The following is a 24783-nucleotide window of genomic DNA, read 5'->3' as shown; positions in this document are numbered from 1 at the left end:
TGACTGTTTGTATTAAATTTAATCGATCAAAATAAAAAAATTAGTTACTTAGTCACACTAGGTACATTTTACATGCTCAGTTGCCACATAAAGTCTAGTGGCTGCTGTGTTGAACAGTGCTGATTGTGGAACATTTTGATCACTGCAAAAGGTTCTCTTGTACAGCACTGGTCCAGATCTCTTTGTAGGAGAAGAACTGGCACCTTGGGCTGCCTAATCTTCAAGGGGCATATCGCGGGGCATGGTGTTGATCCATCTGGATATCATGTTTGAAGTTGACATGGCCCAGAAATTTGACTTCCACCAGTTAAAAATGTACTTCAGCAGTTTTGTATTTAACCTGTAAATCCAGAAGCATGTCAGGGTCTTCTGGACGGAGCCCTGTGAAATTAGCATACACTTCAAACTCTCTTCCCTAAAAGATCGTGTTCTACCGGTGGCCTGCATGGCAGACCTAGCTCATAGTGTAGGCTTCAGCAAATACTCTTTGACAAATAATTGGTTTTGTGCTACTGATAAGCCTAATAAGTGAAAGATGGTCTTTCCCTTTAAAAATTGAGATATCCGATACCAGTCTCATGAACTCGAATTCACAAGCTCTGGCATTATGAAAGGAACTTAAAATATGAATGGCATTAAACTGTCCTTACTTTTGAGTAGGCAGATGACTTCCCCAAGTTATTAACTTCCTAATCCCCAGAATTTGGGAATATGTTACGTTACATGACAAAAGGGACTTTGCAGATGTGATTAAGTGGAGGACTTTGAGATGGGGAGATTATCCTGGATAATTCCAGTGGGATCCATGTCATCACACAAGTCCTTAAAAGTGGATAACTTTTCTCATTTGTGGTCATAGAGAAAAATGCAACCAATGTAAGAAGGGTCAGAGAGATTCAACATTGTTGGCTTTGAAGATAGAGGAAAGGGCCACAAGCCAAAGAATGCAGGCAGGCTCTAGAAGCTGGGAAAGAGAAGGAAACGTATTCTTCACAGAGCTATCAAAATGAATACATCCCTGTCTACACCTTGATTTTAACCTGGTGAGACTTGTATTGGGCTTCTGACCTACAGAACTCTAAGATAATAACTATATGTTGTTGAACCTAAGGCTGTAGGAATTATAACAATAGCAATAGGAAATGAATACAACTTTTATAGAGTGGAGGATGACTAAATAATTTATTTTAAAAAATACAGCTGTCACAAGGATGAAATGTTTATGATCACAAATTAGTGCATTCTTAACTGTGGATAATTACGTATGAAGCCAAATTATAATAAAACTGTTATTTGCTGAACATAGAAACCTTGGTTCATGACTAGGCTGAGCCCATAGGGTTATTCTCTCTGCTTCTACCTGTTACGTATCTGGGAAGTGTAAGGCCTTTCCAGGTGAATCCAGTAGAGAACATGCTAAGAACGGGCAGCAGTCATGTACAACTGTATCGTTGAAAGCCTTCTAGCCATTTCCTAGCTTCACCTCTCTGGTTTTATTTTCTCAGAGAGGACTGAAGGAGATGAATGGATAATAAACTATTGCCAAAAACTTGGTCTTGAGGAACTCTTTGATGGGGGTGGCTGATGGGTAGGTTTCATAGGATCAGTAGCCCAGCATCAGCTCAGAGGTATAATTGTGTGACTGGTGGACATGCTCATCAGGGGAAGGAAATCAGGATCACAGCTTTTGAGGACTGAACACGTTCTCCACTCTCAAATAAATCATCAACGGCGTTGACATTCATGGTGTAGGCCTTGGCTCAGTTGAGAATTGCCTTGACTGTTCCCAGGTTCTCCAAGGCCTCTGGATAGACTGTCACTAGGAATTGGGGACATGGATCTCAGTTAATGGCCCCTTATCTTACTATGCCATAGCACCCACCTGACTTCTGAAAGGTATTGTTTCTCTTCCATAGACAGAAGATGTAACAGCTGACACGAAGGTCCCTGGAGTTCTGCGCAGCAATTCTCACTCCCACTGGCTAGCTGACCAGTTTTCCCTGAGAAGACATGGTTTCCTCCAGCAGCAGCAGCAGCAGGAGTCATGGGTTTTTCCATTTCATGGCTCAAACTGTCGCGACTCATGGTTATACTAGGACAGGGCCCTGGCTCATTCTTCTGGACTGGGCTGAGTGAGGCAGGGCTGGGTATATAGGGATGGGTAGGGGTGGAATCAAAGCTGGAGGTATGCATAGTGCTGGTTAGGAGGATAAACAGCTAGAATAAGGTTGGCAAGACCTAGGTGAGCAGGGATAGGGATTAAGACTGAGGACTGGGCTGAGGGTAGGTCAGGGGTTCTGGCAGCAACGCAGCTGGAATGAACGAAGAAGCATGCAAACAAAACCAGCCTAAGAGGCGCCTAGATCAATCTTGTCCAACCCATGGCCTGCAGGGTCCATGTAGCCCAGACTGGCTTTGAATGTGGCCCAGCACAAATTTGTAAACTTTCTTAAAACATTAGAGATTTTTTGGTGATTTCTTTTTAGCTCATAACTATTGTAAGTATATTTTTATCGTTGTTGTTGTTTTGTGTTTTTTTCGGTTTTTGTTTTGTTTTGTTTTGGAGATGGAGTCTTGCTCTGTCACCCAGGTTGGAGTGTGGTGGCACAATCTTGGCTCACTGCAACCTCTGCCTTCCAGATTAAAGTGATTCTCCTGCCCCAGCCCCCCGAGTAGCTGGGATTACAGGTGTTCACCACCACACCCAGCTAATTTTTGTATTTTTAGTAGAGATGGGATTTCATTATGTTGGCCAGGTGTGTCCTCAAGTGATCTGCCTGCCTCGGCCTCCCAAAGTGCTGGGAATACAGGCATGAGCCACCATGCCCAGCAGCATTAGTGTATTTTATGGGTGGCCCAAGACAAGTCTTCTTCTTCCAGTGTGGCCCAGGGAAGCCAAAAGATTGGACACGTATGGCCTAGATGGACCTGAAGCCAGGTAAGTACATAGCAGGTAAGCTGAGGTCCAAATGGGAGGCAGTGGGATACTATGGTCAAGATCATGGGTTTTTCATTCATTTATTATTACTGATAATTGATATTATTATTGAATTTAAATCCTGTACTCCCAGTTACTAGCAGTGTGATTTGAGGCGATTTACTTAAACCTGCCCCAGTTATTTCATCTCTAAAATTAAAATAGTAATACGTATCCTGCAGGTGATGGTAAGAATTAGAAATAAGGCATCAACATGCCTCACACATTGCTTCTCTAACTGGATTCACAAATGTACTCTTCGGAGTCCAAAAGTTCTCCACAAAAATTTTATCTTAAGTTCTTAACCTTTTTTTTTTTAACATGTACTTTATTTTTAAGAGCAGTTTTAGGTTCATATCATATTTGAGAAGACAGTACAGAGAACTCTCTACTGGTAGTTTATAATCTACCCCCATTGCTCCTTCTGAATATCATTCCCCATCATTGACTTCTTGCACCAAAGTAGTAAGTCTGTTTCAACTGATGAGGCACAATTGACACATCATTGTCCCTCAGAGTTCATAGTTTACATTAGATTTACTCTTGATGTTGTAGAGTTATAATATTCCATGGGTTTTTAACACATGTAGCATGACACGTAACCACCATTATTGTATCATACCGAATATAGGCATATCTCAGAGATACTGTGGCTGGGTTCCAGGCCACCACAATAAAGCAAATATTGCAATAAGGCGAGCCATATGAATTTTTTATTCCCCAGTGCATATAAAAGTTAAATTAACATGATACACTATAGTATATTAAGTGTGCAATGGCATTATGTCTAAAAAACAATATACACACCTTAATTAACAAATATTTATTGTTTAAAATGCTAATGATCGCCTAAGCTAGGCGTCCCCAAACTTTTTACACAGGGGGCCAGTTCACTGTCCCTCAGACCGTTGGAGGGCCGCCACATACTGTGCTCCTCTCACTGACCACCAATGAAAGAGGTGCCCCTTCCTGATGTGCAGCGGGGGGCCGGATAAATGGCCTCAGGGGGCCGCATGTGGCCCACAGGCCATAGTTTGGGGACGCCTGACCTAAGCTGTCAGCCAACAGTAAACATTTTACTAGTGGAGGGTCTTGCCTCAATGTCGATGGCTGCTGACTGATCAGGGTGGTTGTTGCTGAAGGTGGTAGGTGGCTGTGGAAATTTCTTAAAATAAAACAGAAATGAAGTCTCCCACATCGATTGACTTTTCCTTTCAGGAAAGAGTTTTCTGGAGCAGGCAATACTGTTTGATAGCATCTTACCCACAGTAGCACTTCTTTCAAAATTGGAGTCAAGCCTCCCAAACCCTTCCACTGTTTCATCAGCTAAGTTTAGGTAAGGTTCTAAGTCCTTTGCTGTCATTTCAACGGTGTTCACAGTAGCTTCACCAGGAGTAGATTTCATCTCAAGAAACCACCTTTTTTGTTCATTCATAAGAAACTACTCCTCATCTGTTCAAGTTTTATTATGAAATAGCAGCAATTCATTCCCATCTTCAGGCCCCACTTCCAATTCTCGTTCTCTATTTCTATCACCTGTGCAGTTGCTTCCTCCACTGAAGCCTCGAATCCCTCAAAATCATTCATAAGGATTAGAATCTACTTCTTACAAACTTCTGTTTGTGTTGATATTTTGATTTCCTCCCATGTATCACGAATGTTCTTAGTCACATCTAGAAGAATTGTCTCCAGAAGATGTTCAATTTACCTTGCCTAGGTCTACTAGAGGAATCACTGTCCATGACAGCTATAGCTTTATGAAATGTATTATATTTCTTAAATAGTAAAACTTGAAAGTTGAAATTATTTTTTGGTCCATGAGTTGCATAATGAATGTTGGGTTAGCAAGTATGAAAACATCATTAATCTCCTTATACATCTCCATCAGAGCTCTTATGTAACCAGTGCATTTTCAATGAACAGTAATATTTGGAAGGGAATCTTTTTTTTTCTGAGCAGGTCTCAACGCTGGGCTTAAAACATTCAGTAAAACCATGCTATAAACAGATGTGCTGTCATTTAGGCTTTGCTATTCCATTTATAGAGCACAAAGCAGATTTAGCTTAATTCTGAAGATCCCTAGGATTTTTAAAATAGAAAATGAACATTGGCTTCAACTTAAAGTCACCAACTGCCTTAGCCCCTAAGAAGAGAGTCAGTCTGTCCTTTGAAGCCAGGTATTGACTTCTCCTCTCTAGCTATACAAGTTCTAGGTGGTATCTAGATAGCATCTTCTTCCAATAGAAGGCTGTTTTGTCTACATTGAAAATCTCTTGTTTAATGTAGCCACCTTCATCAATGATCTTCTGGATCTTGCACTTTTATGTGCAAGAGGATTTCGTTTATGTTAAGGAGATGACTTCTTTCCTTAAACCTCATGTGGCTTTAAACTTTTCTTCTGCAACTTCCTCACCTCTCTCAGTTGTCATCATACTGAAGAGACTTGCTCTGAATTAGGCTTTGGGCTTAAGAGAATGTTGTGGCTTGTTTGGTCTTCTGTTTAGACCACTAAAACTTCCTTTATGTAAACAACAAGGCTGTTTCACTTTCTTAGGATTTGTGTGGTTGCTGAAGTAGCACTTTTAATTTCCTTTAAGAACTTTCCTTTTACATTCACAATTTGGCTAACTGGAGCAAGAGGCCCTGCTTTTGGCCTGTTTCAGCTTTGGACATGCCTTCCTTACTAAGCTTAGTCATTCCTAGCTTTTGATTGAAAGTGAGAGATGTGTGATTCTTCCTTTCACTTGAACAGTTAGAGGCCATTATAAGGTTATTAACCGGTGTAATTTCAGTGTTTTTGTGTCTCAGGGCACGGGGAGGCCTGAGGAGAGAGAAAGAGATGAGAAAATGGCTGGTTTCTGGAGCAGGAAGAACACACACACATGTATTGATTAGGTTAGCCATGTTAGATGGGTGCAGTTTAAGTCACCCCCAAACAATTATAATAGTAACATTAAAGACCGCTGATCACAGATCACCGTAACAGATATAATAATGAAATAGTTTGAAATACAGCAAGAATTACAAAAATGTGAGCCAGAGACATGAAGTGAGCACACGCTGTTGGAAAAACCACACTGATAGATCTTGTGCAACACAAGGTTGCCACAAACCTTCACTTTTAAAAAAAATGTAATATCTGCAAAGGGAAATGAAGCAACACGCAATAAAACTAGGTGCAGCTGTAGTTGTGCTGCTGCAAAACGTCTCTGTGCTGTCTGTTCATCCTTTCCTCCTCCTAATGCCTAAAAACCACTGATCTGTTTACCGTCTCCATAGTTTTGCCTTTTCCAGAATGCCAGACAGTTGGGATAATACAGAGAGTATGTAGCCTCTCAGATTGGTGTCTTTCACTTAATGCATTTAAGCTTCTTTCACGTCTTTTCGTGGCTTGGCAACTCATTTCTTTCTAGCACTGAATGATAGTCTGTTGTCTGGATGTACCATAGTTTTAAAAATCCATTTACCATTTACTCTTTTAATTCAGTGATTTTCAAACTGGGGTCTTTGGAGATCTGGGCTGAATATGTATTCTTGAGGACTCAAGAATTTTAGAATTTGAGCAATAACTAGCCAAGCATACAGTGCTCAATAAATGTAATAATTAGTGACAGAATGACAACTAATATGAAAGAAGCTAACTGTTGTGAAGTGCCTGTGTTCACAAGCTTTATCCCAGAGAGGAGAGGCATGTCAATGGGATTTGCAGTCCAAGCTGTTTATTTGCAGCTAGAGAGGGTTTGAACTTCCTGGACAGCTTGCCTCGGGGTGCCCAGGCTTCAAGGGCCACATTCCTGGGCAGATGCTGGGCACTGCTGTGGCCTGACAGTTTCTGACAGCCTCACTTTTAAAACAGAACATTTTCTCACCTTGAGTTTTCTGGCACTGTTCCCTTCCTCCGTGATTTTCAGAGATTACAATGTGATTCCTCAATTACCTGTGAAAGGTCTTCCTGTTCCCTGGGCTGTAATTCATGGAGCCTGGAGACCTGAACTCATCTGGGCTGCTCTGGGCTCCCTAAATCTCTGTCCATCCATCTTCAGCTTCTGTTCCCTCTTAACCATCTGGGTTCTGCTCCACTGATACTGAAGATTTTGCTTCCAGATGGCAAGGCCAGAGTAAAATTGCAGCTGGGCAATGTCATCATCTGTTCCACCCTCTACTCCAGGCCATCGCCTTCCTTTGTTCATCTTCTTACCTGAAACGTAATTTTACAGGGTCCACGTTTTGCCATCTGAGCATTGCACAGGCCTGAGTTCAGAGCTGTGAACATGACCCAGCCTCTCCAGTGCTGTCCTTCATCTGTGCTCCTCTCTACCCGCATAACGAAATGCTCTCTGCGCTGACACACAGCTCAGGGGTTGAAGTACCTCCTCTCTTGTGTTCATTTGGATTGTGCCTTATTGTATTTTCAGAATTTCATTTTTTTTTTTTTTTTTAGAGTCCTCTGCTTCGTAGGTCATATTTTGTTTTAAGGTGGGGCTTCTCAACCCTGGTTGCAAATTAAAATGATTGGAGGAATCAAACCTCTGGGCTGTGGTTTTCCAGTTAATCATAAACATCTCTTATGTTTCGGTTCTTCACATAATCATAAAAGAAAAAGGTATTAAAATCAACTTCATCGAAATTAAACATTCCTGTTCATCAAAAGCTACTGTTAAGAAAAAGAAACAAATCACAGACTGGCAGAAAATATTTGCTGTGCATATATCTGACAAAGGACTTAACAACCAGTATACATTAGCAACTGCTGCGGTAATAAAAAGATGAATAGCTCAATTAAGAAATTGATCAAAAAGCTTGAACAGGCACTTCACAAAGGAAAATTTGTAAATGATCAGTAAACACATTAAAAGCCATTTAGCATCATTAGTCATAAGGGAAGTGCAAATTAAAACTAAGATCCCTACTCACATGGCTAAAATTTAAAAATGACAACACCAAATGTTGACAAGGATGCAGACCAACTGGAATTCTCATTCACTTCTGGTAGGAGTATAAAGTGGCACAACCACTTTGATTATTGGTCTGGCAGTTTCTCATAAAGTGAAACATACACCTACCAAATGACCAAACACACTACTTCTAGATGTCTACCTAAGATAAATGAAAATAGACGCAAACTAGAAGACTTTAAAGCTTTATTAATAATAGCCCAAACTGGAAACCATCCAAATGTTCCTCAACTAGAAAATTAATTTAAAAAAAAAGTTGTGGTATATCTCTACCATAAAATAGACTCAGTAATAGAGAAGGAGCAAAATACTGCTTCCCATGACCACACAGATGAACCTGGAAGACATGATGCTGTGTGGAAGAGATCACACACAAAAAGGTACCTACTACATAATTCCATTTATATAAAGTTCTAGAATAAGTATACTAAAATGCAGAGAACTAGAGCAGAGGTTGCCTCTAAGACAGGGCATCTATGAGTGGAAACTGCCAGAGAGGACTTTCTGGAATGATGTGTCTGATGTCTTGATAATGGTGGGTTTTACAAACATATGCATTTATCAAAACTCACTTTCCAATGGGGTCTTAAATGTTGTATATTTAATACCTACACATGCAATTTACAAATTACATATCATAAGGAAAATGAAAGTTTAAAAATGCTTCCTAGATGATTTTGCTGCACAGTAAGAGTCGATTCAGTGCTACGGTGGCTCAGTTCATAAAATGTCTTTGTCTTTTTCCCTTCAGTTTGAAACCTTCTTTCCTAACATCCACGCCCCCTTGTCTGCCAGCACTGTATTCCAATATCTTGTAATTAGGAACTCAATAATACCATGAACACTCAACACAGATGTCTTTTTCAACACACCAACCTTACCTTCCTGTTGGACAAAATGAAGTCTAAAACACCAGGTCTCCTTTCTGAGCAAGGGACTTGCCAGTTGGATAATGGGAAAAATGATTGCCATTCCAGATGGATAACTGGAAGAATGACTTCTTGTAGGAGAATGAAATGTGTAGTAGCTGTCGAGGAGGTGATGCCCTTTGGCCCTGCTCTCTTATCCATATGCAGAGGTAGATGTTTTCATATTCTATTTTGGGAAAGCATTTTTGATTCACTTCATCAGATGAGCGTCTTTTTACTCGAAGGCTTACTGATTTTGATGTAGTTGAGTAAGTTCTTAAAGTGAAGTTCTATGTTTCATTTTGTTAGATGCACTTCTTTTGAATAAAACATGCTTTTAAAAATTACTATTTCCATTCTAATTCTCTCTTGCCAAGACCCAAGGATATCTGGGAGAATTTTTTTTTTTATTTTTATTTATTTATTTATTTTACCATGATGTGTTTATATGTTTGGACTACTTATTACCCATCTTCTTCAGATTTTCTTATCTGCAGGAGATACCAAGATACCAAATAATTTAGCTTATTTTCTGAAAAGCCAGTGTCAAATACCTGTGAGCAATACAGAAGAAATAGATCACCTACTCACCAGCTTTAACTATCTAAGACTCAGCTAATAACTGAAAAGTAAGCCACAAAGAGACCCTGAAGACACAAAATATATGTCATAAAATCCACACAGTTTCCTCAGAGGCCAGCCACTTGGAGCCTCACTTATAGTCAATTTCCGCTCACCTGGGACACAGGTGTAACATCTTCACAGCTTGGTTAGAAGCACCAAGTTAGAAGACAGAACAAAGATGGCCCTTGCAGTCAGGTGTATCGATAGCTAGAGAAGAGACAATCCTTTCCGCCTTCACTTGATCCTATTAAAATCAAAACGAGCCTGGGCACAGGGGCTCATTCCTGTAATCCTACTGCTTTGGGAGGCTGAGGGAGGATTTCTTGAACATAGGAGTTCAAGACCAGCCTGGACAAGATGTTCAAACCCATCTCTACAAAAAATACAAAAGTTTGCCTGGTGTGGTAGCACACGTCTGTAGTCCCAGCTACTAGGGAGGCTGAGAAGGGAAGATCACTTGAGCCTAGGAGTTCAAGGCTGAGTTAGCTATGATGGTGCTACTGTACTCCATCTTGGGCAACAGAGTGACACCCTGTCTCAAAAAGAAAAAAGAAAAACATAAATAGATCTAGCAGTTACTTTTTTCAGGAGCACCCATGGAAAATCATTCTCAAGAAGATCTAGAGGCATGACCACATTTGAGGTCAATGCAAAACAGTCATTGAGGGTCATGCCTTTAAGCCATCAAGGAAAGGCTAAATGTTCCGTGCAGTACTCTTTTAAAAAGGCAGAGAGGTATGTAATACGGTTTAGAAAGGTCTCTATCGAATTGGATGGAAATAAAAGTTTTCACCGTTTAAGTGCGTAAGGGGCAGTATTTTAAACCTTCACTGTCCTGGCATAGTGCCCTTGTGGGCAGTTCTGGGGTAATGACAATCATGGAGGCAGAACCAGACCCTTTCTGCTATCCTCCATAACCTACCCATGCCCCTTTTCTGGATGGGGCAGTGCCCTCCGGTAACTGCAGCCATTCCTGCTGCGTGGGTCCCAGCTCCAATCCGCCACTCTGTTCATGCAACACCTGCTACCTTTCTTCCTTGAAGCCTCTGCCACCTGCCACCTCATCTCCTCCTTGGACCTCCAAATCCAACAGGCTCCGGTTATCTCTAGGTGGACTCTTCACTTTCGAATCCATTGGAGGCTCATCTCTTAATCCCATGAATCTGAAATAAAAAGCAGCAATGCATCGAGAAGTTCTACAGATGAAATGTTAATGGCACTTGGAATTTGTTTGAAAATAAGCCAGCAGGAGTCAGGGTAGGAAAGGCATAGGCAAAACAAGATGGCTATTGACAACCGTTTGGGATTGGGTGATGGTGTCATGGGGCGTGCTGCCTCTCTTTGCATATACTTTTAAACATGTCCATTTAAAAAGGAGGTTGGCCACAGTGGCTTATACCTGTAATCTGAGCACTCTGAGAAGCCAAGGTGGGAGGATCTTGAGGCCAGGAGTTTGTGACCAGCCTGAGTAACATAACAAGATCCCATCTCTACAAAAAAAATATATATTAAAAATTAGCTGAGCATGGTGGTGGACACCTGTAGTCCCATCTACTTGGGAGGCTGAGGAAGAAGGATCATTTGAGCCCAGGAGGTTGAGGCTGCAGGGAGCCATGTCATGCCACTGCACTCCAGCCTGGATAACAGACTGAGACTCTATCTCTAAAACAATGAAAATTAAAAAAAATTTTTTTTTAATTTAAAAAAAGTTACAAAGAAGACATACTGCATGATCAGGTTCTCATATCTTCATGGGTTTCTGCATAAGAGAGTGTGCCTTCACTTTACCATTAGCCTAAGATCACTCAAAACACCTGGAAGTTATTATTTTTAACAATGTCTCACAAGTATGCCTGCCTCTCGCCGTTCAATATACGTTATGGTGCAGATTATTCAGAGCAGCGTTAAGGCATCAACATAAGTGCAACTCCATGGGGTCAGGGACAGAGGTTGAGATGAAGCCGTTCTGTACCTTTGAAGACTTCTGGCATGCAGGCCCACACCCACGGTTCAGCTCTGCAATCTGGATGGCAGAGAAGTGAGAGGCGATGTTTGAACCCACGTGAACTACACGTTTTGGGACTTGAATCTTCAGGAACTTGGCTCTCTGATGAGAAATTACTTCCCTCCTCCATGGACTCAGCTTTTCTTCTCTCCCCTTCCCTTTCCTTCTTCTTCTCTTCCTCTTCTTTCCCTTCATCTCTTCCTCCTTCCTTTCTTCCTTCCTCCTTTTAAATAACTACCACCACCAACAGTACAAAAACCTATAGCTTATGTCAGATCCTCTTTATTGTGGACACTTTCAAACATAGACATCTGACTTTGTACCAATGAATGCCTTGTACCAATGACTCAACTCGAGTTGGCCAATCTCTGTTTCATCCTTTCATCTGTTTCCCCCAATCATGCCCACCCTCCTCCTCACCCCACCCCAGATTACTTCAGAACAAACCCAAGGCATCATATTGTTTCATCTGTAAATAATTCAGCAGTCCCTTCCCCTCCTTTCCCCTCCTATCCCCTCCCCTCTCTTCTCCTCCCCTTCCCGCTCCTCTCCTCTCCTCTCCTCCTTTCAAGAGAGTCTTGCTCTGTCACCCAGGCTGGAGTGCAGTGGTGCAATCTCTGGCTCACTGCAACCTCCGCCAACTGGCTTCAAGTGATTCTCCTGCTCCAGCCTCCTAAGTAGCTGAGATGACAGGTACATGCCACCACTCCTGGCTAATTTTTGTATTTTTAGTAAAGACGGGGTTTCACCATGTTGGTCAGGCTGGTCTCAAACTCCTGACCTCGTGAGCCACCATGCCAGGCCAATTCAGAAGTATTTCTAAGAGGTAAAGTCTCTCTCTTTTTAAAAACATAATCACAATACCATTGCATCTAAAAAACAATAGTAATTCATTAATGTTATAAAATATTCAGTCAGTTCTCAAATTTCCCTCATTATCTCCTTTTTATTCTTGGTTTGTTCAAATAAGGACCCAAATAAGATGCACGCATGGCATTCCGTTGAAATAGCCCTTGTTCATAATCCATAGGCTTCCTCGCCCTCTTTCGTCTTCTCATCGCTCGTTGGAGAAACTGAGATACTTGTTTTGCAGAATTTTTACCGTTCTGCATTTTGCCATTTGCATCATCATAGTATTGTCTAACATGTTCTTGTAATTCCCGTAATTGCCTATAATTCCTATAATTACCTGTAATTCCTATCAACTGATAGTTATACCTAGAGGCTTGTCAGTAGTCATAGTAATATCAAAAACTTCACTTCTAAGACTGGCAATCTCTACGTCTGACATCTTACCACAGTGAGTAAGGCAGCATCCCAAACTCTTCTGAGTCTATAAGAAAAGGATACCTCTTGCAGCAATGCCAAGTTTAGTTTCTGTTCACTTTGCAAAAGATGTGTGCCCATTACTGGACCCATGACCATTAACTAGAATGTGCCGGGCCTCCTCTCCTGTCTGTGCATGGGAATGGGCACAGCCAGGTGGAAAGGGCATGAACTTGGGAGTCGGCCAGCTCTAGGTGTGAATTCTGACTTAACCTTTCATGAAATACACAGCTGGTCTAGGGACTTCATACCTTCGCTTCTCAAATTCCTTGTATACAAGGGTAATGTCTATCTTACCAGGCTGTCAAGATGCACCTGACATGTAGTATGTGTTCAATAATTGCTTTTTTTTTTTTTTTTCCCAGTCTAGGTTAAAAATGGGAATTTTCAAGAAACCACAAACCCACAGAGTTTGTTTAGCTCCAAACACAGATACGGCATTTACCAGCTTCATAAACAATAGAGGAGGCTTTCAGGCAAGCCCCGAGAAAGCACATTCAGAAAGGGGAAGGAACATGGGAACAGGAACGATTGTTCCTCTTCTTTCCCTGTACTCAGAAAGTCCAGGAAATTCTTCCTAAAGAAAGCATGACCCATTTCAGCCTAAAAATGTGCTTTTCTCTGGACTGTGCTGGCTTAAGAACATATTTCTTTTACCAAAAGATGAGTTCACAGTAAGTGACTCAGAAACATATGGATGAAATTTCCCTTAAGCCTCTCAAGGGATTAGAAATTAAGGGAAAGAGTGCCTGGCAAAATGCATTTGGGGTTTTGCCAAGCCTAAACCAACTGAGAAATAGTTAAGACACAAGGCAGATCTCAAATGCTGCCAAGTTTACCCATCTTAGCAGGACAGGGATTTATAATTAGAGCTGCTCAGAAAAGCACTGCCTTACGGGTGGCAAAGGACAAAAAAGGCTTTGTCCCCAACATCTCCACGGGCTGCAGTTTCCCAGATGGACCCTTAACAGTGTACACACCCTCTGTGTCGCAGGGTCCTCAAAGCCACCGCCTCTGCCCAGCAAGGTTCGCCTTCTACACCACACCCCTGACATTCTCTCCAGGCCTCTTTTGTTGCTGGTCCACGCTGGATGCATCACACTGTGAATTCCTGGGCGAGAAAGAACAAATCTTGAGGAGCGTTCTTGAATTGCAGTGGAGAGCCATACTGGGAAAATATGACAAAGCAATTCCCTTCTCTGACACACACATTTTCCTCGTCTCTCACCTTTTTCACTTTTCCCCATTTCTTTGCCTTCTGTGGGTTTTTCTGTAAAATGAAGGGATTGGATCCATCGTTTTCAAACTGTGCTACCTGGAGCCACTTGACCTGGTAGGGCCCAGTAGAAAAACAAAAAGATGGGGAGATGCTGAGAAGGGCTTTCTTTATATATATATTTTTTGATGTAGTCTTGCACTGCCTCCTGGACTGGAGTGCAGTGGCGTGATCTTGGCTCACTGCAACTTCCACCTCCTAGGTTCAAGCGATTCTCCTGCCTCAGCCTCTCAAGTAGCTGAAATTATAAGGGCCTACCACCACACCCAGCTAGTTTTTTGTAGTTTCAGTAGAGACAGGTTTTCACCATGTTGGCCAGGCTGGTCTCAAACTCCTGACCTCGTGATTTGTCCCCCTCAGCTTCCTAAAGTGCCAGGATTACAGGAGTGAGCCACTGCGCCTGGCCAAGAAGGGCTTTCTTCCAAAAAAAAAAAAAAAAAAAAAAAGATAAAATAAAAAGGGAGGGGGCTCCAGTATAGCATTTCAAGGAAATCAAGAGATCCGAAGTTAACCAATTTGAAAATCACAAGTCTGGATGAAGTCTCATGTCCCTTCCCACCAAATACTGCCGGTGTGGTGTACCTCGCTTCTCAGTCTCCATTCACTAACCCAAATGTCCCCAAAGATGTGCACCAACTCTTCTGTCTAGCATTCATCAGAGTACTCCTGTGTGCCAGGCCCTCTGCTAAGCACTGGGCATACAGCAGTGAACAGAACCCCTAAGGGGCTCATAGACCAGTTGGGAAGATTGGGAGTAAACAAATAAATATGGAAATCCAAATCAAGAGGTATCCATACCAGGAAAGACAAAATCATGGTTGAAAGTGGAGTGGGCCTGGGGTTGGAGAGAGAGTGCCCGAAGCGTCTCCTCTACCTGCCTGACTTGCCACTGGCCCCTCTATAGCATAGCTAATCATTGTTAAGCCTTTCAAAGTTTCCAATGAAAACATCCCTCTTCTACCTGACAGGGGAGGGTTAAGACACCCAGAGCACAAAGGAGCTGATGGGTTTAGTTAGCTGTGACTGGGGAAATCCAAGACGATGGGTTTTAGAGAACAGACGGAGGGCTTTGATGGGTGAGTGTGGGAAAGTCTACAGCTTGCTGTGCTGAGGAATAAATCCAGGTGGGTCAGCAGGAGGGGACCCAAAGTGCAAATGAAGTCTCTGCAAGGTTCCTCTTCACATACTCCACTGCCGTACCTAGAGCTCTCCTGACTGCCTTTCTCCCATTCCTCACTGGGTTTTGCTAGACGTGGGAAATGTTAGCTCATTACCAAGTCTTAATTCTATTGCTCTTCCTTTGCCCCTGTCTAGCGCTTTCTCTTTGTACATTTTATAAAGAGAAAAGGAATGAACACAAAAACTGAAACAACCTCTGGAGACATTTCCATGGTTTCTACTGTAGGTAAGGGCCATCGTTACCGTTCCTGGCCTGCAGCGAGCCTGACCTCTTACCCGAGAGGCAGGTGGGGGAGCTAAGCAGAGGGAGACCGGTTTGGCTGCTTGAAGAGTGAAGACTCCTGCGGGGCACTAGATGGCAACATTTCTCCAAATGTAAACTTGGCAAGGCCCCGTGGGCAGGAGGTCAACAGTGCACGGGTGTCAATCCCCACACATTTTGTGAAACCCGAGCTTGTGTGGAGGAGAAGACTGAAGCTGGATCTGATGGAAGGGAGGTCCTAACAATCTATCTCTCAGAGCCCGGCCCATCGGAAGAGCCTGGTGGTGTTAAGTATTTCCACCACCGCCACCACTGTTCCCACCACCACCACTGCTACAACCACCGTCATCGTCACCTCCCCCACTACCGTCACCACCACCACCACTAACTGAGTCACTCATGTTCGTATTGTATTTTGTTGGTACTGGAAAATTAAACCTTCATTCAGACTAATTCTGGGAGGAGAGATCTAGTTAGCAATATACATCTTTTCAGTGTTTTTGTCAAATATATGCTACAAGTAGACTAACAAACTGCTGCCCGATATAGAAACTCGGAGAATTGCTTTAATGAATAGACAAGGATGGTTTGTATCTGCATATCACTGCTTTTGGTAGATAAGTGGTTGCTTCTTATCTACTTAAGCAATATTTGAGAACGGTGCTGTTCTATGTGAATGAAAAGCTTGTGTTTGCATTATCAATTTATTTAGCATGCACTTTCTGCTTAATAACCAGCCCCACTCTCAGGCCCTGTCCTTTTAATTAGTAACCTGTCACTGTATTGAAGTGTTCCTCTTGAGGCATACCAGTGACCCACGGAGAGACAAAACATGGCACTTGATACAGAAACAAACATTTGCTGAACTTATGCAATCGGGCTGGTCAGAAAAACGGTTTCTTGGCAACCATGAGTCGAACTTATGTGAAAGAACAGGAATCAAGGTTGTCAAGAGGGTGGGAATGTCAAGGGGAAGAGGGTCACCAAGCAGAGTTATAGGACCCAAGTTTGATGGCTGCCCACTTGTGTAGATGCCTTAAAGCCCCAGTGCTCCATAGCTGCCACTTGACAGAGGTAGATTTTTTTGCATAGTTCCATTCATGTACTCAATCAAGATGGCAGTTAACTACTAACCTAAGTCCAGCATGCTTTCAGGCTGTAGGAAGACAGCACTGCACAAGATATCTGCCCTGATGAGGCTTACATGCTGGTGGAGGAGAGAAATAGAAATAAATGAATTACTAAATATAATTCAGGTTTGATAAGCGCCAATACGAATAGTAAAGCAGGTCAGACACAGTGACAAGTAATAGAGGGTGTGTGTGTGTGTGTGTGTGTGTGTGTGTGTGTGTGTCCTTTAACTAGTTAGATTCATCAGGGAAGGCTGCTTGGAAGAGATGATATTTGAACAGACAAACTCGAGTGAAATGAGGGGGTGAGTCATGTAAGAGTCCCTCAGCTAAAACTAATACATGTATCACCATTATGGTGAACTGACCTAAATCAGCTTGGTCTTGATGCACCACTCTTTTTTTTTTTTTTTTTTTTTTTGAGACGGAGTTTCGCCCTTGTTACCCAGGCTGGAGTGCAATGGCGCGATCTCGGCTCACCGCAACCTCCGCCTCCTGGGCTCAGGGAATTCTCCTGCCTCAGCCTCCTGAGTAGCTGGGATTACAGGCACGTGGCACCATGCCCAGCTAATTTTTTGCACTTTTAGTAGAGACGGGGTTTCACCATGTTGACCAGGATGGTCTCGATCTCTCGACCTCGTGATCCACCCGCCTCGGCCTCCCAAAGTGCTGGGATTACAGGCTTGAGCCACCGCGCCCGGCGCCCGATGCACCACTCTTAAGTTCTTTTTAGTTGAAAATCATTGTTGAAAGTTTGAGATGCCTAAGTGCTATGGTTTGAATGTCTGTGTCCCTCCAAAATTTGTAAGTTAAAACTTAAACTCCAAGGTGATGGTATTAAGAGGTGGAGCCTTTGGGGAAGGCTTATTAAGTCCCGACGTCTTCACCCTTGTGAGTGGAATGAATTCCCCTACAAAAGAGGCTACAGAGAGCTGCCTGACCCTTCTATCACTTCTACTGCGTGAGCACACTGGAAGAGGTGCCATCTTGGAAGTAGAGAGCAGCCTTCTCCAGATACTGAATCTGTTGGTGCCTTAATCTTGGACTTCCCAGCCACTTAGGTTCTCTGGAAGCAGATACTAAGACAGAGTTTGGGGTGCAAAGTGTTTACTGGGGATCAAATCCTTAAAAGGAAGGGGGAAAGAACCCATATCAGAAACAAAGGCAAATGGCATGAAACCAGTTAACATATACAGCCAACTGGTTCTGCTTAAAAAAAAAAAAAAGCTCAAAATAATTGAATATCATAGAGAGTATAAATTATATAAATCATGTATACTCATTACACTTGTTTTCTCTTACTAGTTTATGAAAAGCATGACATGATTAGGAGTTTATTTCCATGTTGACGGAACTTCGTAATCTATACATTGAAGGCAATTATTAATGGCAAATAACTGCTCCAGGTTGTTTTTTGTTTGTTTTTACTGCTCTGTTTGAATTCTCTTCTGTTAGAAGAATTTAAGTTCAATAAAGTTTAAGATAAGTTAAAAAAAAAAAACAAAGGGGCCGGGCGTGGTGGCTCAAGCCTGTAATCCCAGCACTTTGGGAGGCCGAGGCGGGTGGATCACGAGGTCAAGAGATCGAGACCATCCTGGCCAACATGGTGAAACCCCGTCTCTACTAAAAATACAAAAAATTAGCTGGGCATGGTGGTGCGTACCTGTAATCCCAGCTACTCAGGAGGCTGAGGCAGGAGAATTGCCTGAACCCAGGAGGCGGAGGTTGCAGTGAGCCGAGATCGCGCCATTGCACTCCAGCCTGGGTAACAAGAGTGAAACTCCGTCTCAAAAAAAAACCAAAAAAACAAAAAAACAAAAAACAAAGGGAAGGAATCTAGATTGGGCAGAGGGAAAATTGAACTATAATGCACATCCAACAAAGCCTCAACCAACCCAATGCTGAGTTTTAGAGTGGATATTGTAATGAGAAAACCCTGAAATCATATAGAAAAACCTTCCCTTAAACTGGGAGTGAGTGAAGAGACGAAAAAATGACAAGTCCAGCCTAACAAATAGATGAGTTTACTAGGACTTGCATATAAGGAACTCCTGGACAGCAGCAGGATAGCTTTAGAGATCCACGCTGCCCACCTACCGATCTCTAAGCTGCTTTTAAGCTCATTTTCTGGCTGTTTGCCTAGTTGGTATGTGTGTGTCGGGAGGTGGGTGTGTGTGTGAGAGAGAGAGATGGGACTGTTTTTCTTGGTAGGTTTGCAGATACTCTCTGGGATGTTAGGTTTCTCAGGGACACCCGCTCCTCAGCTAGGTACCATGGCCTTCACTCATGGCCTGGCCTTCAGGATTCAGGAAGTGGACACTCATCCCTCAGCAACCTGGCGGGCGGAATGCATCACACTACAAATGTTAGCCATCAGGGTAATCTTGCACTGGGTCAGATGGCTGGGTCTTTATCCCCCACCTGGCTCAGGCAGTAGATAAGGGCTGTGGATGAGGAGGCTGTCTGCATCTGAAGCAGACCCTGAAGGAGCAAGCAACTGCAGCTGTCCCCTGATGGTACTCCCCACAGCTGGCTAGCAAGTCTTTCCTTGAAGGAGGACTCTAGGCCATACATTTATGGATCTACGGCAATGTCAGAGGCGTTTGAACCGGAGCAACTCCATCTTGAATAGGGACTGGGTAAAATAAGGCTAAGACCTACTGAGCTGCACTCCTAGACGGTTATGCATTCTAGGTCTTGAATGAGATAGGAGGTCAGCACAAGATATGGGTCGTAAAGACCTTGCTGATAAAAACAGGTTGCAGTAAAGGAGCTGGCCAAAGCCCCCCCAAAACCAAGATGGTGACGAGAGTGACCTCTGGTCGTCCTCACTGCTCCATTCCCACTGACGCCATGACAGTTTACAAATGCCGTGGCAACATCAGGAAGTTACCCTATATGGTCTAAAAAGGGGAGTCATCAATAATCCGCCCCTTGTTTTGCATATAATTAAGAACCATAAAATGGGCAACCAGCAGCCTTTGGGGCTGCTCTGTCTATGGAGTAGCTAGCTGTTCTTTTATTCCTTTACTTTCTTAATAAACTCGCTTTCACTTTACTGCATGGATTCTCCTGAAATTCTTGCTTGTGTGAGATCCAAGAACCCTCTCTTGGGGTCTAGATTGGGACCCCTTTTCCAGTGACATCTTTCCTCATGTAACAGCGAAGAATGTAACACACCTAAAATACGCTGGCCAATCCACACATCTTGAATACCTTTAATTTCACAAAGAGTCCATTTCTAATATTCATCGTTTTTATTAACGATGAACTAATTTAAACAATAAAAATCCATTTCTGACATTCACTATGCTAATTAACAAAGCCTCAGGTATTCAGGGAGACATCGATCCAAGGAGCACTTGAAGTGGCTGCCTCTGGAGTGCGTCCTTTCTGATAGAATACTAGCTCACTACCCTGGAGTAGAATTTTCCATTAAAGCAACTGACTGTCCTTAGAGTAAAAGCAGAAATGAACCAGCACACATGTAATTTCACTGCATCTACCTCCCTGGAATATTTAAAGTAGATTGGAGACACACCTAAACGGCTCCCATTTAGATATGCTTGTCTTTGGGGTGTTGGATGGTTACTCTCTGGTCTTGTCCAATCATGCTGTCTTATGGATTATTTGGTTGCAAGGGACAGAAACATCCCTGGACTGGTTGGAGTTTAATGGGGGTTACTGTACGGATCCGAGGATTTGACAGACAACCCCCAGACACCAAGGCTGACACGGAAGGCTCAGAGTGGAACGAGGATGTTGGGATCCCAAACGTCCCCTGCCTCTCTCACGAGGCCACAGCCTCCTCTTCTCTCTGCTTGTCTGTGTGTCTGCTCCTGTCCTCTTCTCTCTGCCTTTTCCATTTCCTCACTGGCACACTTCCCCGCTCCTGAGTCTAATCACCATTGAGTTGGAGCACTTCATCGCTGAAACATCACCATGTCTCTTAGGTCAAAGTCTTGAAAGAGAAAAAAAACAAAACAAAACAAACAAAAAAAAAAAACAAAGAGAAAGTGTGATAGGCACAGCCCTGCCCACGGCCTAGGGTCTTTCGGGTTAGGATGTTCAGTCATCTGCGGACAGGGTGTGGTACAGACAGGGTAAATGAGGCCGGGCATGGTGGCTCACGCCTGTAATCCCAGCATTTTGAGAGGCTGAGGTGGGTGGATTGCTTAAGGTCAGCACTTTGAGACCAGCCTGGCCAACACAGTGAAGCCCTGTCTCTACTAAAAGTACAAAAATTAGCCAAGCATGGTGGTGCATGCCTGTAGTCCCAGCTACTCCTCGGGAGGCTGAGGCAGGAGGATCACTTGAAACTGGGAGGTGGAGATTCCCATGAGCTGAGATCATGCCAATGCACTCCAGCCTGGGTGACAGAGGGAGACTGTCTCGAAAAAGAAAAAAAAAAAAAAAAAGAGCAGGTAAATGAGAGTCCTCCTTGGGACCATGGGAGGGCAAATTACCCCAGAAAAAGATGAAAATGTGGAGGCTCTAACCAGCATCACGCTGCAGTCCTGCTTACTGGGAATACAGTATCTTTCTGGAAAATTCCTTGATTTGCACAGGTACACACATGTACAGCATGCAATCAACTAAACCAATCCAAGAATTGGATAGTTTAGTCAACTAAACCAATCCAAGAATTACTGCCAAAGGCTATATTTAAATCATGATATTTTTAACTTATGATATTCAAATGTACAGACAAGGTGGTTTCCTAGACCCAGCTCATAAAGAAATGTCTTCTTGTTATCTTTCTCTGAGACTCCATTTGCTACAAATACCACCTCCTTGTTTGTAATTCAAGGAGGTTGGAATTGGCTTTCCTGGTGGTGGCCACTTCCACCAGTCTGGGCACCAATCAGGAGCCACGGTTAGAATGGTATACAGTCTGTCCCGCACAGGCATCGTCAAAGGCTGTGAATCAAGTAGCTCATGACTAAACCTAGTCTACAGTGAATTCTCCAAGGAAACTCTGGCTTCTATCCCAACTGTAGCAACCAGACCACAGCATAGGCTATCAGTCCAGGGATTTGATTCATGAAAGCAAAGCTGTCCTGCAGCCTGAGCACAGAGAAACCTCATATTGTTCTCAGTGTTTCCTGTCACGCTTGTTTGCATCACTTAGAACTTCCCAGGGACACCGGTGTGTCAAGTCATCTTATCAGCCGGGCATCCTTAAGCAGGCATAGCAATAAAGCAAACAGCCCTGTGTCCAGTTTGTAGGAGCTGGTCCCTTCTGCCCAGGCCTGGGGAAGGCTCTCTCCGGTCTCCGGAGTTCTTTCCCTGTGGCTTCCTATCCCTTTAACAGAGCAGAGCCTTTATCTCCCGTCAGAGGAAAATCGGAAACTGGAGATGCCTCAGGCAGACAGGACTTCGCCTAATGAAAAACCTCAGAAACGCTGGAAGAGAAAAGCCTAGCAGATCCTACTCATACTCTCCCACCTTGTTAGGGGTAGGAACAAGCAAGACCTGAGTCCAAACCTGCACTGACTTCTGCTGCCCACTCCTGCTCCTCTCCAGTTCAGATGCCTGCGGGGGGCTCACTGACGTCAGTGAACAGTGATGACGTCTTTGCTAGAACATTCTCTTCTAAGAGCCTGTTGGAGAGATGTCCAAAACTCAAGGCACCAAATGAAAACATTCCTCTTTTCAGTTTACCTCAATCTGACTGCCCTGGGCAAGTATCCTTAGGCCAGTAGCACTGCCTTGCTCCATGGCTGGCCCCATTGACAACTGAGTCCCAGACACCTTCGCCCTGTTCATAGCCTCCACCCAAACGCAAGCCCATACTCCTCTCCTGTTTCCAGTTGGGTGCTGAGCCTCGGTTACCTGTTGCTTAGAGCCTCACTCTGTAGGTCTCTCCGGCTCTCACTCTGTTGTTTCTCCTTAATTCAGATTTACAGTCTCCCTTTGGGTCCTGCACTTCTTGTCTTCCCCAGTCCTGACTTGCTCCTGGAACCCTAACTCTAAGATGGGACTCTGTGGCTGGCAACCCCCCGCCCCCCCTACCCAACACCCGCCACAAGTCTCCCACAGATCAGGAGCCTCTGAGACACAGAAAAGTAAATTGGAACGGAATCCATGCTACACCAAGGTAAAGAAGAGAAACTCGAGCCAAATCTGTAAGCAGCATATGTTCCTGTCCCCAGGAAGGGGACCTTAAGGGCAGAACCAGAGTGCTTCACGTGAGGGTTTGACGGCGGTGCTTTCCAGTCTCCTCTCACTCAGGTAGACCAGAAAAATGAAACGTTTCTGTACTTGTTTTTCACAGCGGGAGACAACGGGCCGCTCTGGTTTGGGGCAATATGTGTTCATGACCCCTTGGCCTGACAGAGCTCCCTGGGGACATCAGAGGCAGCCCCTAGCTGATGGGACAGACGTGGTGGGCACGGACTGTGGGTTCCTGATTTGGCCCTTCTATTGAGGTGGGAGAGCTGAAAAGTCTGCCTTCTGCGCCAGTTGCATTCCGGGTGTGAATACGTCCCCTATACACGGGTATGACAATGTCACCTAGAACGGGCTCGAGCCCATTCCTCCAAGACTGGTGAGACATTTATACTTTTGCTGCCCACTCCAACCCACCCCCCGACCATCAGCCATTCTCATTAGGGGTCCTCTTGCCTCAGAGGCTCCGGTCAGGGCTGATTGAGGATTCTTTCTGCCTTCACAATTCCCCTTCCCGGGCCTTTCCCTAGAAAGCCCCTGGGGGTTGGGGCTTTTTATTCTCCCCAAAGCTCCCAAAAAAGACCGCTGAGCTTAAAACATCAAAGAGCCTGTCCCCATCTCTGACAGCCAAGAGCACCAGACCCCATTCCTTCCTGATGACCAAACCCCTCCCACCTCACCTGCTCGGGGATTGACAGTGGGATTTCTTGTTACAGCAGCAAACAAGTGAACCAAAGGAAGAACAAAACGGAACCAGACTGAATTCTCACTTCAGTAGGTTCTTTCCCTCCACCTCTGCCACACACAAACCCCTTTGTCCAGTTACTTTTCTTTCCAGTGAATATGGGAGAAGGAATAAGAAGCAACAGTAGGGCCGGGCGCGGTGGCTCAAGCCTGTAATCCCAGCACTTTGGGAGGCCGAGGCGGGTGGATCACGAGGTCGAGAGATCGAGACCATCCTGGTCAACATGGTGAAACCCCGTCTCTACTAAAAATACAAAAAACTAGCTGGGCATGGTGGCGCGTGCCTGTAATCCCAGCTACTCAGGAGGCTGAGGCAGGAGAATTGCCTGAGCCCAGGAGGCGGAGGTTGCGGTGAGCCAAGATCGCGCCATTGCACTCTAGCCTGGGTAACGAGAGCGAAACTCCGTCTCAAAAAAAAAAAAAAAAAAAAAAAAAAAGAAGCAACACTAGGAGATGGGATCACCATTGTATTTAAGAGGACTGATGTGCTGTTTATTTATCTATTTTAAATTAATTTTTTTTTTTTTGAGATGGAGTCTTGCTCTTGCCGCCCAGGTTGGAATGCAATGGCACAACCTCGGCTCACTGCAACCTCCGCCTCTGAAGTTCAAGCAATTCTCCTGCCTCAGCCTCCCAAGTAGCTGGGATTACAGGCGCCCGCCACCATGCCAAGCTAATTTTGTATTTGTAGTAGAGATGGGGTTTCGTCATGTTGGCCAGGCTGGTCTCAAACTCCTGACTTCGTGATCTGCTCACCTCGGCCTCCCAAAGTGCTGGCATTACAGGTATGAGTCACTGCACCCGGCCCAAATTAATTTTTAATTGAAAAAATTTGGTATATATTTATTGCATACAATATGGACAAATGTGCTATTTGTGTATGTTAAGCGCTCTGAATAGTGTGATAATTGAGGACAGAGAGGCTGCCAGAACCCAGACTGGAGCCAAATCACCCGGGTTTGAATCCTGTCTCTATCACTTCCTAGATTTGTAAACTTAGGCAAGTTACTTAACTTCTCTGTGCCTCAGTTTTCCCATTTGTAAAATGAGGGATGTAAATGTTAGTACAACTGTCTCAAAGTGTTTCGTGAGGATTAAAGAGTTATTCTACATGACGCACGAAGAACAGTATTTTGCAATGAAAAGCACTATATAAATGCTTGCTCTTCTTATAGATAGCTATGATACAATAGTTCCGTTTCTGTCACCATGTACTTGGTTATCAT

General features: G+C 43.8%; 1 long non-coding RNA gene across 3 annotated transcripts in view; it reads left to right on the top strand.

The window, feature by feature from the left end:
* The window catches only part of LOC141580070 (uncharacterized), a 67533-nt gene extending 47833 nt beyond the window's left edge, over positions 1-19700 (top strand). For all 3 annotated transcript variants that reach the window (XR_012512066.1, XR_012512067.1, XR_012512065.1), the window contains one exon: positions 1917-19700. This is a non-coding gene — a long non-coding RNA (uncharacterized LOC141580070). The remainder of the gene's footprint in view (positions 1-1916) is intronic.
* The last annotated feature ends 5083 nt before the right edge of the window (positions 19701-24783 follow it).

This window comes from Saimiri boliviensis, chromosome 10 (genome assembly GCF_048565385.1).
Source record: "Saimiri boliviensis isolate mSaiBol1 chromosome 10, mSaiBol1.pri, whole genome shotgun sequence".
Classification (NCBI taxonomy): domain Eukaryota; kingdom Metazoa; phylum Chordata; class Mammalia; order Primates; family Cebidae; genus Saimiri; species Saimiri boliviensis.
This window is presented reverse-complemented; position numbering and strand designations above follow the sequence as displayed.